This window comes from Macrotis lagotis, chromosome 6 (assembly GCF_037893015.1).
Source record: "Macrotis lagotis isolate mMagLag1 chromosome 6, bilby.v1.9.chrom.fasta, whole genome shotgun sequence".
NCBI lineage: Eukaryota > Metazoa > Chordata > Mammalia > Peramelemorphia > Peramelidae > Macrotis > Macrotis lagotis.
This window is the reverse complement of record NC_133663.1, coordinates 170,086,295-170,100,558: the sequence shown is the minus strand read 5'-3', so window position 1 is coordinate 170,100,558 and position 14,264 is coordinate 170,086,295. Positions and strand designations below refer to the sequence as shown.

At 31.4% G+C, this 14,264-nt stretch overlaps 1 long non-coding RNA gene across 3 annotated transcripts in view; it reads right to left on the bottom strand.

The window, feature by feature from the left end:
- Positions 1–14,264, bottom strand: part of LOC141491257 (uncharacterized) — a 410,135-nt gene that overhangs the window by 29,934 nt on the left and 365,937 nt on the right. Inside the window, exon 4 of one of the 3 annotated variants that reach the window (XR_012469541.1) lies at positions 8,402–8,451. The exons of 1 other annotated variant lie outside the window; for it this stretch is intronic. This is a non-coding gene — a long non-coding RNA (uncharacterized LOC141491257). The remainder of the gene's footprint in view (positions 1–8,401; positions 8,452–14,264) is intronic. One more of the 3 variants, XR_012469542.1, reaches the window with a different exon arrangement.

Sequence of the window (14,264 nt, the reverse complement as noted above, 5' to 3'; positions counted from 1 at the left end):
CTCTCTCAAAAATGCATTAATATATGCAACTATGCCCAAAAAGCAATAAAACTTTTCATACCCTTTGACACAGCAATTCCAATTCTATGACAATATCCAGAAGAAATTATTTTAAAAAAAGGAAAAGTCCTACAGGTTCCAAAATATTCATAGCAGCTATTTTGGTAGTGACAAAGAATTGGAAATTGAAGGAATTCCCATCAGTTGGGAAATGGCTAAACAAATTATGGTACATAAATACTTTGGAATATTATTGTTCTATTATAAAGCATAAATGGTTGGACTCTAGAGAAGCATGGAATAACTTACAGGATCTGATCTTGAGTGAAGGGGGCAGAACAAAGAGAACAATGTGCACGTCAACCACAACATTGGCATATGAACCACCTTTAAGGAAGCAGCTCCTCTCAGCAATTCAGAGAGCTAGGACAATTGTATTAGACCAGTCATGGACTATGTTATCCCCATCCAAGAAAAACAAAACACACACACACACACACGAAGACACCAACAACCCTTCTGAATCTGATGAACACTTTATAAAAATTGTCTCATATATCTCTTTCCCTTAATCCTAATTCCTCATACCAAAAATAACTAATCTGTAAACATGTTTATCAAATGATGTATGTACAATGCTAACTTGACTGTAACTTTAAAGTATACATATGCATATGAATAAAAATAAATAAATAAAATGTATTAAAAATAAAAAATAGGAAAAATTAATTAATTTCATTTAGGTCCTATGCATAAATGAATTCCATAGAGGAAGTACAAATAAGATAATTTATGTAAATTACTTTTACTTGTTAAATTACAATTGACATATCTGCTGATATCAGTAGTATTTCTTATATAATTTAGAATATTAGAGCATTAAATAAGTTACTAAAAGGTTAAATGACTTGCCAATTGACACACAAATAATGTATGTCAGAGTCAAGTGCTGGACCAAGGACTTTTTGACTCTAATTCTAACCCTTCATTCACTCATGTTGTTGCTTTTACTTTTTTACTTTTTTTCTTTTATTTTTTCTCTTTATTGTTTGTCACTTTTTGTCTTTTTTACCCTAAGGTAAATGAAGTAGTTATAATCCTGGGGCAAGATGAAATGTAATGCAGACAGAAGCAAAGACATCCTTAGACACAAAAAAACCAACTTTACAAACATAACCTGGTTATGGATGTCTAGAAGCCAATTTACATGAAAGGATCCTACTAGTATTGTACACAGTAACAGTAACTTTGTGAGATGTTTAATTTTTATGATCTTAAAAAGATCTCAGCAATACACTGATCCAAGACAATTTCAAAAGACTTGTAATGGATAATGCCATCCACACCCAAAGAATGAATTGTGGACTCTGAATGCAGATTAAAGGCACACTTTTTATTTTAATTGATTTTTTCCTTCTTGTTGTTTTTCTCGCTTTTTTTCTTACTCTCTTTCACAACTTAAAAATATGTTTAGAATCATTGTGTATATATAACCTATATCAGATTGCTTGTAGATTTGGAAAGAGAAGGGAAGGAGAAAAATTTTGAACTCAAAATCTTAAAAAAATGAATGTTGAAAATTTACTTTAAAAGAACAACAAAAAAAGAAAATTATCTTTACCTGTAATTGGAAAGAAATAGATATTATTAAGAAAAAAGAAAACAAGGTTGTGCTGTTTGTGGAATATAACTTAGATATGAGTTAATGCTAAGATACAACTGCCAAGAAACTAAATGACTTCTATTCAAAGATGTTTAACACACAGACCTAAGATGGTGAAAATCTTTCTGTATTCTGCCCTGATTAGATCACATTACAGTGAGTTCTAAAATTCTCATTTTCAGGGAAGACATTTTTAAACTGGTGAATGTCCAAATGAGAGCTACTATGGTAGTGAAGTTCCTGAATTCATACCATATGATGAATGGTCTATGTAAATAGAGATAATCTGGAGAAGACACACTAAGCCTGATAGCATTCTTCAAGTATTTGAAAGGTTATTAAATACTACAAAAGAAGGATTAGACCTTTTTTTTATTTCTAGATCTCAATTACAGAACTAGAAAGAATGGGCGAAAATTTCATAGAGGAAAATGCAGACCCATGATAAGGGGAAAAACATTCCAACAATTATACTATTCCAAATGTGAATGGACTGCTACATAAGACAATGGGTTCTACCTCTATAGAAATCTGAAATCTGAATTAATACTTGATAGGTATGTCATGGATATAATTTTTATTGTTGCTTGTACTGAATTAGGGTTTGTTCAACATCTCTTCCAACTATAAGAGTCTGTGAACCTCTTTGCTTAAATATAAGCATAAGATTTATGACTTTTAGAGTGGTTCAGCAGTATAATAGATTATCTTGTGAGATAGTAAATTCACTATTACATAAGACATGTACATGCAAAAATTAATTGTCTTTTCTACTGACTTTCTAAGTATGTCAGAATTTTGATTGAGGTGTCTTCTAAAATCCCTTTCGATTCTAAGATGATTTTTTTATTTGGTATTTAAGATTCCATAAGGTTCTGAAGAAGAATCACAACTTATTCCTGATGTTTTTGATGCATCTTATTGATATTGAACTTGAGTAATTAAGAGACTTTGACATGTTCTTATATCTTCTTTTAAAATCAGTAATTGCATTTCTACTAAAGTTAAAGAAAAGGCAACAGAGGTATTCACCAAAGCCATAGCTGTTGTAGTATACAGAACTCAGAAGAAGAATATTCTTCTTTGGATGGTGAAATCCTCAAGATTCCATAATTTGCAAGTGATATTGTGTACATTACATTAAGCACTAGAATACCATAGAATTTTCTCTCAGTAAGATTCTTTGGTAGAAAAAAGTACTTGACCTGGAAGAATTCATGTAAAACTAAATGTATTTTTAAATATCTATTGCCAAGAATATATGAAATGTAGTTGAATGAACAGTTTATTATTGATCCATAAATAAACATAGATATATATGAACATGCATATATCAGTATATTTACATATTTTTGTATGTCTTTATATTTTTGTAGATATATATATACATATATGTATGTATATATATATGTGTATATATATATATATATATATGATTTTTGAGTATTGAAAACAATCAACCAGGTGTAGAATTAAGAAAGAAGAGAATAAAAACAAGATGAATCACTCAGGAAAATTTTCAAGACTTTCAAAGACACTAAAGGTTGGCCCCCATAGACACTAGCCTATTCCTATTACCTTCAAAGAACAACCCTTTTAATATTAAAATCTTTTTTGATACTAAAGAACTATGAATAATAAAACATCACATTCCCTCGAAAGACAAAGTTATGCATTACCCAAAAAGTGATGAAGAAACCAGTGGGGGAACTTGAAATAGGTTAAAGGTTATGACTGTGTGAAAGAAGTAATGGAAAAACATAACAATGAAGGAAGCTAGGACCCGAAACCAAATGAGATAACCCATGCTGTTTGTATATCCATTGTGGTAAATAACAAGAATATAACCTGTGTGCTCTATCTATTCCCACTAAAAGTTAAAAGATATTAAAGAATATCTTCAGGATGTTGGTAAATACTTTATGAAAGATGTGAGAATGAAAAGGATAAAGATTATATTAGAAGTAGCATGAATAGATTACAGTCTATATGGGGCGGCTAGGTGGCGTAGTGGATAAAGCACCAGTCCTGGAGTCAGGTGTACCTGGATTCAAATCTGGTCTCAGACACTTAATAATTACCTGGCTGTGTGGCCTTGGGCAAGCTACTTAAACCTATTTGCCTTGCAAAAACCTAAAAAAAAGAATACAGTCTGTAGAAATATACCTTCAGAAAATATCCCAATACATGATATAACAAATTAATTAAAGAATTAAAAATAAATCCAAACTTTAGATGGAAAATATTGCTATCAAAAGGACACAGACAAGGATGCAAGGAAAATGTATTATTAATAATAATGCCCCCATGTGAAACTTGTTTTAATTTTCTATTTAAGGTACTTAGCCTCTGACTTTTCTCATACATTCTGTTCATATCATTCTTTCTGCTAATAAGTATAAGGAAATGCTTAGCAATAAATATATGTCATAAAGAGAATGGAATAGATGGCTCTATTTGGCCAAAGCATAGAAGTTATTAAAAGATAAATGTAGACTTAAAGCCAAGCTTTTATTGAAAATTATAACTATGTTAAAGATGAACTTCCTCCTCCTTGAAGGTCATCAAACAAAATGGACCACAGATTGTTCAATATATTATAGAGGCAGATTCTTTTTTGTGTATAGAGGCTACAGGATAGGAATTTGAGTTCCCTTCATCTATTTCAATTTCTAAAATTCTGTACTGCAGCAGCATAAATTCCTAAAATCTGTTTTCCTTTTATTCTTCTTCCTTTGATTAATCTTGCGCATAGGTTCCTGAATGCTTTAGTTTGAAGTAATTTCTATTTATACTTAATTCTTTTGTATTTGAAATTTTGGAAGAGGGATTTCAGTTAATTATCTAACTCCCAATTGCCTTCCAATTTTAGTATCAAGTCAATATGGTATTCAAGTGTATCCCACAATCTAATTCAAGATTGATTCCTCAAGTTGGTCTCATAATCTCTTAACATTTATCTGCCAAGAGGGCTACTCTATGTTCCTATTCAGTCTTCTTTTGTCCCTTACACAATACTGTCTCTTCAATTTTGTTTTGGCTACCTTCTCCCTTGACCGGGGGAAACTGTTTCTGTATCTATAACATTTTTCTGTTAGTATTTGCTTCCTTCAAGATTCACCTCATCTGTGGTGTCATCTACTCTACAAATCCTAAAATGAACCTTTCCCTCTTCAAATTTCTCCTAGCATTTTGTAAAACCCTTCTCCCAGCATGTTTCTCTATTTCTGATAGGTCTGTGATAAATCATCTAACATTTCAGAGCCTTCATTTGTGAAACTGTTCACCTATTATATCACACTGCCTTTATTGTTTCTGGTAATCATTGTTACTGTTCTTAATCATCTCGTTTCAATCTTTATATCTCCAGTGCTAGTGCAATAACTTACATATAAAAAACAAAATAATTGCTGAAAAGAATTTGAATTTTACTCAGGCATCAGTCTCAGAAGGAAATGAAATGGTGCCAACTTCCATTATATGAACTTTATCACATTTAAATATAGCCAAAAGCTTTATCTTAATATGAATTATGATTCTGTAATTGCGCTAGATGTACATCATATCTAATGTTTAGTAAGATATCCCTGCAAACCCCAGGCACAACCTATAGAGTGCAACGAAAAATACAGGCCCCCCTCATTGTAGATAGGCCATGGCTGCAATCCAAAAACTATCTCATGTGTCTGACACTGCCCTCTATAGAGAGGAGGAGTTTTGCTCCAGGGAAACAGTAATGATTTCATTAAATAATGAATCACTGGCAGGCAATAGGTGCCTGCTAATTGGCATCCAAAGTAATAAATTCATTTTGCCTGCCACTGAACTCCCCTTCTACGTTCCTCTTAAGAATATGAAAAGAATTATATATGTTTTAGTTACTATCTGATTATACCTGAACCTATAAATATTTTTGTATCTCAATTGAATTTTCAACTTATCAAATAAATATTGTTCTACCCTAGACATTCTTAAAATGCTTTTTAAAATTATCGTATTTCATTTTGTGTGTCTTCAATCTTAATAATGCCTTTATGCCCTTATCCAAGGGTTCTAGAATATCAGAATTTCACAGAGAGGTAAGATCGATCTACTATAGCTTCAAATCATCCTCTTAATCAAAACCAAACACTTTAGTCTTCTTTTTTTTGGGTGGGGGAGGATCTGAAGGAGCATGAAACTTACTGGAACTTATAGCAACTTATAGCAAAAAAATATTATTTAAATAGTGCTTTCAAGTTTATAAAGGATTTTACATATATTATTACCTTTAGTTCACAAAGCAACCCTGTGATATAAGTATTAAAAATCATAATTTCAATTTTTTAGATGAAGAAATAATATTAAGAAAGTTTAAGTGATTTTTTTCCCAAAGCTATATCCTAGTGCTGTAAACAGGATTTGAATCATTCTACTCTCTGTTCTACTATTGCTCTTTGTACTTGAACAGGCTATGATAAATAATCACATTAAACTCATGTTTATTTTCCAAACATCTGCAATTATTTTCAAAAATCAATTATCATTGTTTAGTTTTCCTACTATAATATAAAATATATTAAACAAGTTGTTACTTCATATCCTTATTATACTTTTTGAACTCTGATGATAATTCCACTTCCTATTTAGACAAAGCTAGGAAAATATATTGCTTCAACTTATCTCCCTTTACTACTACAAAAAACTCTCTGCTTCCAAACATCCAGCCTATTCTGTACTAATTATGACTCGATAACATCGACAATTTTTCTGGTTAATGGAAAAAATATGCATACCAATTAATAATTCCTGAAATCAAATATCTCCTTACTATGTTAATAAATAGCATCTCATAGTGATAAAAATGATCACAAGGAAAATTTCTATCCCATTTTCTCTTTATTGATTTTGTCTTTATCATTTTTTCTTCTTTGGCATTATTAGACTACTGAAAATACAGTACTGAAACATTTATATTTTAATATCATCATATATATTCCTATCTATTTTATGTGAATTTAGATGACAAATATTTTTGTACTTTCTATAAATTATTCTACTTATTCTGTGATTTAACAGCCGCAGGTAGTCTTTTATTCTATAAAATTAAGCATTTAGTCTTTTTTTAAGTTTATAAGAAATAACCAATCAGTTATTAAAGTAGCAAAAACACCAGTCCACCATAATTCATACAGAATAAACTATACATTAAAAATCTCAAAGAAAAATTCAGGAAGGATGACTATTAAATTGATGTGGCATACTTCATGAGATGGCTGACTAGGATACTTCTAAGGCAGAGTTCCAAATTTCTACCCCTACAGGCTAGAACTTCCTAAGTAATGAAGATAGATGATCATTTTCCAGGCTAAATGTCATGAATTTTTCCTCCCAAATTTAATTGATTCATGAAATTAAGCTGTCAAGAATTGGATAAATACATGGAAAAGTAGACTTTGAACTTCCATGATTGCAGTTTATTGTTCCTTTTTTCATTCTCCATGGACTAGAGATATTGACTCTTGGACCAATTCCATTTTGTTAAAAATGATGATTTTTCAGTTAAGTGTCATGACTCATTGTATGGAGCATTTAATTTTAGTATCACTCTCCAACATGCCTTTTTTAAAGCCCATATGGGTAGAATATTTAGGGAATAGAAGGTTCTGTTTAATTAGCATCAGAGTTTCAGATATATTTCTTCCTTCTCCAAGAACAATGTGAGTTAGTGATTATAGCCCATTATCATGAACAAAAGGGGGGAAAAGTGTTAATTTGAAGAGGCAACAGTTGAATCTATGGTTAAGTAAAAGTACTGCTCCAAAGATGAAATTATTGCTATTGGGTAAGATCAGTTTGTTAGATAAAAAATCCAAAGGGTTGGCATTGGCATCTAGACTATGCCATTATTGTGGTTCAATAGTAGAGATGGGGGGGGAGATCAGCATAGAATAAAGGAAGTAATATTCAATAGCAGAAGCATCAATATGTAATGGCAAAATGATAGTTTGTTTTATGCAATTTGGTTTTTGCATGAGAACTCTGTTTTTGTCTTCACCCCACCCCAAGGATAACATTCCAGTCCTGATCACTGAAAGCCTATAAAGAGTAATTTGGAGGTAACTATTCCAACCTTACTCAATGTAAAAATTCTATAAAGAACATCTCTGAAAAATGTGGATCTGGCCTCTATTTCCCTTGATCTTCTACCCTTCAAGGTTTCACTGAGTATCTTCCATGTGCCAGGTACTTGTTAGTTACTGTGACAAAGAATAAAAGAATCTCTACTAACAAGATCATTACATTCTAAAGGAAAAGGCAATAATGGCATGTGTGTGTATATATACCTAAGTATCTCAAACTATAATGAATTCATATAAATATAGAACATATTTACTTTTAGATCTTAACATTTATTCCACCTGTCCATTTGTTTGCTACCTTACTTTAGACATTCATTGTTTCTTAACTGGGCCAGTAGAAAAGTCTTTCTTTTAGTGTGCATATATATGTTCATATACACATACAGTCACTTATATGCATAATGATTTTCATGGTAGATTATAAAATTAAAAGTTATTGCAATAAAATGCATGGAACATTAAAATGTTATTCATAGTATGAATCTCTTTTGATTCAGAGCTATTTTGCGACTATATTCTTATAATTATTAAGGTGTGAAAGAATTTTTTACTTCATGAACAAACATCAGAAAACGTTTTTCAAATTAAATTCATTGATGTCTTATTTTTACATTACCTACATTTCTCCAATTATCTCCAGTTTTTCATTTTCCGACATTGTTCTTTCTATAAGAATGTTGAAAATAAGAATAAATAGTGTGATACAAATATTTATAGTTAAATATGTTCTAACATATGAGTATAACAGCAACCAATCCAACCTATTACATTTCAACATTCAAACATGTGATCAGCCACAGTAAGACGGGAATAAATTCTAACATCAAAGAGTATTATAATATGAACATTTAGCTTGAAATGAATTTTTGTTTTTTCATTACTTTTAATTTAATAGTCTATTTATGGTGCTATATATTGTGTATAGATATTGATATGCATGTTTTTATGTATATATGACAATGTGTATGGGCACATATATATATATATGTATATATATATATATATATATATATACATATATATATATATATATATAAATATTATGTTTCCTGAGTTATATTTATTTGGATTTGTATACAGAAAGAAGGAAAGAGAGAGATCCACATGTACCCTTTACTATGTATGAATTATTACATTGAAAGTAACTAAAGGGGCTTCTAGGTGTCATAGTGGTCCAGCTTTGGAGTCAGGAGTACCTGGGTTCAAATCTGGTCTCAGACACTTAATTATTACCTAGCTGTGTGGCCTTGGGTAAGCCACTTAACCCCCATTTGCCTTGCAAAAATCTAAAAAAAAAAAAAAAAAGTAGCTAAAACCCACAGGCCTCATAAAGACTGCTGAATGATAAGTAAAAAATAATTTAATTAATTAACAAGTGGTAAAATAGAAAACAAGACCTCAAAAATCATCAGTTTTCTCAATAGTGTCAACAAATCATAGCCTGGAATAATAGAAATATAAATTCCATTTAAAAAATCTTTAGGAGTCCACCTATTAAATAAAGGATACAAAGAAATTATAAGAATACAACTGTAAGACACTGTTTCAACAAATAAAACTAACATAAATAAATGGAGAGGAATCAGTTATTAGCCATTAAGTCATGCTAATATAATAAAAATAACAATGCTTTCTAAATCAATTTACTCAATTCTATTTTGATCAAACTTTCCCAGAACTACTTTAGTGAATAAGAGAACATAATAAGAAAACTCAGCTGGAGGAAGCAAATGTTCAAGATATGAAGGAAAATAATGACAAAGTATGAAAAGAGAGAGATGAGTAGTGTTTACATCTCGAAACTATAATTACCAAGCAGAAACAGTCAAAAACTGTTTTATACTGGTTAAACATTTATAAAAGTCAATCAGTGGGGGCAGCTGGGTGGCCCAGGGGATGGAACACTGACCTGGGAGTGTGGAGTACAGAGTACAAACGGGCCTCAAACATTTAGTAATTACCTACCTGTGTGGCCTTGGGCAAGCCACTTAACCCCATTGCTTTGCAAGAAAAAAAAAAAGTCAGTCAGTGGAACAGATTATATACACAGCAGAGAGGAACAAATTACCATAGTTACCTAGTGTTTGATAAAACAAAAGACCTCAATCTATATGATAATGCATAGGGGCCTATTAATCACCAAAAACTTATAGGAAAATTGAAAGTAATTTAAAGTAATCTAGATTTAGATCAAGAACCTATACCCCATCAGTAAAGTTCTAATTAGGTATAAATATTGTATAAATCCAATTGAATACTAACTCAATTCTCATTCTCAATCTTTCTGCAGCCCTAAACTCTATTGATTATCCTCTCCCCCAGCATATTCTCTTCTCTCTAGTATTCTGGGTCACCTGGTTTGGAATCTCCTGGTTCTCCTCCTACCTATCTGACCATTCTTTCTTAAATCTTCTTTGCTGGAAATTCATTCAGACCATGCCCTCTAATCACACTAGTCTCCAACAGAATTCTGATCTAGGTCTTCTCTCCTCCTTTTATACTACTTAGTGATCTGATCAGATATAATGGATTCAATTACAATCTCTATTTTGACAATTTTCAAATGTAACTTTGTATTCCCCTAACCCCACTGCTGACCTCAATTTCATATTTCCAACTGCATTTCAAGCTTCTCTGTTTATCCAATAGATATTGTAAATTTGAAAGTTCCAAACTCAGACTCTTTTCTCCCCTTAAATCCTTCCTTCTTATCTTCCCTATAATTCAACACCATCATTGTAATGCTTGAGGCTGAAAATCCAGTTGTTATCCTCAATATGAAGTACCTGTTTATTTCACTTTTTTAAGGTTTTTGTAAGGCAATGGGGTTAAAGTGGCTTGCCCAAGACCACACAGCTAGGGAATTATTAAGCATCTCAGGCCAGATTTGAACTCAGGTACTCCTGTCTCCAGGACCTGTGCTCTATCCACTGCACCACCTAGCAGCTCCTCCACTGAGCCACCTAGGTGCCCCGTGTTTATTTCACTTTTGTGACAACTCTGAAATTTGCCCTTTTCTCGAGACTGACTCTTCTACTACTTTGGTGTAGGCCCCCATAACTTCAAGGCTTGATTTTTGCATTTCCTAGTAGTTCAATCCAATTTAAGTCCCTCCCCATTCTAATGTATCCTCCATTCAAATTTTCTTAAAATGCATATCTAAGTTAGGAATAGCTCCTACTCATTAAATTTCAATGGCTCCTTATGACAATCAAATACAAATACCTCTATTTAGTATTCAAAACCATTCATAATTAGGTCCTTTCCTTCCTTTGCTATCTTCTTACATCTTACTCCTTGCTATGTATTGTTTCATCCAGTAGTGCTAACCTTCTTTGTTACCCAAATAAGATTCTCCATCTCTCTGTTCTAGGCATTTTCTCTGGCTATGCCCCATTTTAGAAATCTTCTCCTTTCTTTTATCTACCACCTGACTTCTCTGACTTCCTTTTTAGTAATAGCTAAAGTTCCATAGTCTTTAGGAAATATTTCACAACCATACTTAATTCAACTGCTCTCTTTCTCTCTGTTATTTCCTCTTTAGTCTGTATTTATTTGTTTTTTTTAGTGTCTCTCCCATTGAATTGTGATCTTCCTGGGGGAAGAGACAGGATTTTGTCTCTTTTTATACGGCCAATGTACAGCACAAATATCTGATACATGGTGGGTTTTGAAAAAATAAATACTGACTAATCTAAGATTTAAAAGGTGAAATAAAATTAAGAAACAGGAAAGAAAATACTTTATGTAATTCTGGATGGGAAAAGTTACTGAATAGACAAAGGATGAAGAGGAAAAGAGATGAAGAGATGTGCAATTTGTATTATATTAAATTGAAAATACTTTCCCAAGTAAAATTAGTGGGCAAATTAATAGGCACATAGTTAATGGGTAAGATATTTGTACGATGTTAAACTCTGAAAAAGTTCTAATAAGTGATACTAATATGTACATATGTGTGCATGTATATAAGGAAATGAGGTGATTCAAACAAAGAAAGATATTAACTGACCCCCAATAGAAAAGTGAGTAAACAATATAAGCAAGCTATTCTTTTTTTAATTATTAAGAAAAAAGTTTACTTGTCTAAAGCACTGATAGCTTATTTGAAATTTTATAAAAAAGAAATAGACATCAAATGTGTTAAAGCAAGCAATTCTTAAAGCAATCTGTTATCTATATATATAATATTATGAATTACTAATAATTAGAGAAATACACATTAAATTTGAGGTTCCACCAATAATTATAGCAATAGAAAAAATGAGGATAAAAAATGACAGTTGCTGGCAAGGCTGCACAAATACATGCATATTTGTGAACTATTGGTTTCAGAATTGACATGATTCAACTCTCCCTGACAGTAATTTGAATGTATACCCAAAAAGCAATTAACCACTGCTTATACTAGAGAACTAGTAATATTACTACCATGGCCATACCTTAAAGAAATCAAAACTGGTGACAAATACCCATACATACCCAAATGTTTAAAGTAATTCTTTTTACTGTAGCAAAATACTGGAAACAAAAAGGGTTATGGTTGTCAAACTGTGTTCAATTGCTATAAAGTGATTTTCTTGCATTGTAAGAAATGAAAAAGCAATGATTTCAGGTAAACCTGAAAAGATTTGTAGAAATTAAGGAAGAAAGAAGTGAATAAAGCAAGTAGAACAATTTATACAGTAACAATAGCATTATAAAATTAACTTTGAAAAACTTATAAGAATCTCTGATCAATTGAGCAGTCAAATATGATTTCAAAGGACAAATAAGAAACATGATTATTTCATACAAGTCTTCCTCAGGTTTTCCTTAAACCATTGTTTTTGGTCATTTCTTACATCGTTTTGACAGTTTTGTCATTTAATGAAATGTGATTTTAAGGAAAAGACCAACATGCTACCAAAGGTCGATTTTTTGGTTTCTTCTCTTCTGTCTTCAGTCAAGTGTCTGTCATTTTTAAAAGTTCTTTCATCCTCTCTGACTTTTTTTCTTGTATAAATCCCCCATTTTCTACTAGATTTAAAGAACAAGTCACCTATAATCACAGTCTCTACTTTCTTTCACTAATTTCTCATATTCAGTTTATACATATGTGTACATTCATCATGGAGGGAAACATATGAGCATATTGTGAGCTATGAGTATATATTTGTATGTGCCTATATATATATATATAATATATATTATACATATTGTATAATATATATAAATATTTACATAAAAAATAAAAGATATTATATAAAGGCATATAGATTTCTCAAGCAAATCCTGATCATCCATGCATACTCCTAAGAAATGATCTCATTGAGGTTTGGTCTTCCAGTATTTAATAAAGTCCCTCTACACCTGCTGCCTAAAATAATATATCATCCTTACATTGGCTATTTAAATAGCTTACTATTAAGTCCTTTAGGGACAAATACAAAGTGTAATTCCTAATAAGGAGAACATTTTAAACTCTGAAACTTTTTATTTCAGTTTTGGTTGGTTTGAATGTAGGCAGAGAAATATCTTACTGAATTTTATATCTCCCATAAAATAAAACAATGCCAAGTAGCCACTTAAAATTTTGATGAATGAATCAAGGAATGAATTAGGAATATGATAGCTATTTTAAAGGCTCTCATGTAGAAGTTCAACTGGACTTGTACTTTAAATCCCATGGATGAAATTCACAAGAGAGGCAAGTTTAGTCTCCATATAAGGAAAACCTGAATAATAGAACTATCAAAAAATGGAATGATTTGCCTCATGGAATAGTGGATTTCTTATCCCTAGATAACTTCAAGTGGAATCTGGATGACTGCTTATCAAGAATGCTTTAAACATCACTAACATCCAAATGTAGGTGGAACTAAAAGCCCTCAAGCTTCCTTCCAACTCAGTTTTTCTGTGATTCTGTGAATGAACCCTAAATATTTTTTAAGTTCCATTTTTTTTGAGTTCCAGAATCCACTATCTCACTAAATAAAACTCATCTTAGGGAAGGGGATGTCTGTAACATGGTAGTTTCTAGCCTCAGATACAGAGGTTGGGTAATAGATTCCAGAAAGAATATAACATCAATAACTTTGCCAAATTTCATCCACTGGCTAGAGACTGAAAATTTAAATAATATATAGCTAAGGGTCTTGCAGTTTTGACTTAAATTCATCTGAGAAAAAAATAATTTTAGGTAAAATCATTTTCTAGAAGTCAGTTTCACAATAAACAATCAAAAATATTTTACAGGTGTTTAGCATTAAAATAGGTGGTGTTAATTATATTTTCCTTTCTTCTGCTCTCATTTATGAGTGTAGAATTATTATTGCAAACTACGTAGATAAGTTCAGTTTAGGCATGTTGAATCTGAGTTGCCAGGGGGAATCTACTCAACAATATTAGAATTACAAGTTGGAGCTCAAAAGAGAGTATGGAGCTAGAGATTTAGTCAGAAGTCATCTGAAGAGAAGTAATATTTGAAACTCAGGGGA